The sequence below is a fragment of the Chenopodium quinoa genome, unplaced genomic scaffold (genome assembly GCF_001683475.1).
Source record: "Chenopodium quinoa cultivar QQ74 unplaced genomic scaffold, ASM168347v1, whole genome shotgun sequence".
Taxonomy (NCBI): domain Eukaryota; kingdom Viridiplantae; phylum Streptophyta; class Magnoliopsida; order Caryophyllales; family Amaranthaceae; genus Chenopodium; species Chenopodium quinoa.
Window position 1 is genome coordinate 1,983,080 of NW_018742651.1, and position 1,875 is coordinate 1,984,954.

Consider the following 1,875-nt stretch of genomic DNA (forward strand, 5'->3'; position numbering starts at 1 on the left):
CCTTTCACGTCTAGGGCGAAGGCAACTTCGAATATGGCTAGGTGTTTCTAGATCTAATGAATGCGGAATTTTGTATGTAAAAAGCTAGTTTAGAAAAAGAGAGAGAGAGTAATCAAGAGAATCCTGATTAGAGTTGGTGAATGATTATAGATGAAAACTGGTTTTTAGATGAAAACTGGTTATCGAAAACGAAGTTTTTAATACGTTATTTATAAAGAAAATCAGCCAAAAAGATAAAATTATCAAAACACAGTCTGGCGCACATAAAACAAGGTTGGCGCCAACGCTGGCTATTGGCGCCAGACTCGCCTGGCGCCAGGCGCTACTGATGGCGTTTGGCGCTGACCTGAAAATTCACGCGTTTTCTTAAAATCAGATAAAAATTGTGTACAGGAGGATAAAATCGTATTTTTCCTCAAAAATGCTCTTTGATTTCAATTAAAACTCTGAATAGTCAACAAAAGTCAATTTATCAATGCTAATTGAATTAGGAATGAAAAGAACCTTCTAGAAGAATCTAGAAGACTAAAACCATTCCTAATTGCATTATGAATGATAAATCTATATTAGGCCCTCCCCAAGATCATTGGGCCGCATATAAGGCTCAAACCGGGCCCAGTTCAGTAAATTGGCCATAACTTCCTCAATATTCATCGGAATTGAGCTTATAATATATCGTTGGAAAGCTCTTGTCAAGCCTCATCCAACTACACTACTATTGGACTCATATCATGGACCAACCAAACTGGATTGGCTGTTTTCTTAAAATAAGTTTTCAAAAACAGAGAGAAGAGAAAAGAAATGAAAACTATCCGCAACACTAGACTTTCCACACTTTCACTTCATTCGATTATGGTTCGACGCGAAAGGTACTCATCATTGGTTTTGGTTTTGGGGAGACACAAATGGGTGTCTACACCAGCCGACCACCATCGACCGACAAAACCAGCCCAGCCGACCACCATCGACCGTTGAAACCCGCCCAACCGTACCCCAACGTAATCTCAGCCTTGATTTGGTTTCCGGCTACGGGTTTGTGGGTGAGGCTAGGGTGAGAAGAGTGGGACAGTATGTGGGTTCGGGTATGGGTATTGGTTGGGGTTTTGCGAAGGTTTTAGGTAGGCGAGAGGAGTTCGACGACGGTGGTAGGGGTAATATTTATGTTGTTGGTTGGACTGGTTTGGGTTGGGGTTTCGGTGGTTTGGCGATGATTTTGGCAGTTCTGCGACGGGTTTGGGCAAGGGAGACGACGAGGGGGGCTGGGTTGGGGTGACGACGATGGAGGCTGGGTAGAGGTGACGGCATTAGGAACCAGCGTCGGTGGTGCAGATGGTGGCTGGGTTAGAATTTTAGGGTTTTTTTTTTAATTTTTTTAATCTAATAGATAGTTGACATGTGTGCAGTGAGGGTCCCACTTAACGGTATGAAAAGAAAAGTTAAGTGGTGGTGAAATCAAATTTTTGGATTCTTTTGTGGTCTTATACTAAATCACATAAAATTTGACACAAAAACTATATATTCATATAGGAGCATGTATTGAATGTATGAAATATGTATGAAGGGGGGAATACAGAAAAGTTTCTACTCAAATTTGAAAATGTAACAGATGCAAAAGGAAAGGAATTGATAAAACATTCTTAATAAAAAGAATTCTGCTACTTCTACTTAACTTAAAATTCGATTTATAAAATTGAGTTTTAGTATAGAATATCAGTTCCATTTCTACCATTATTATGATATTACATATTCCAACCCAATTGGATACCAAAAACGAAACAGATGCAGGATTTGATCCCTTCGCCGAGATAAAGACATAATAATCAGAAACAATAAAGAGTTCATTTATTTAACCAATCTTTTTGGCCCTTTTGTATT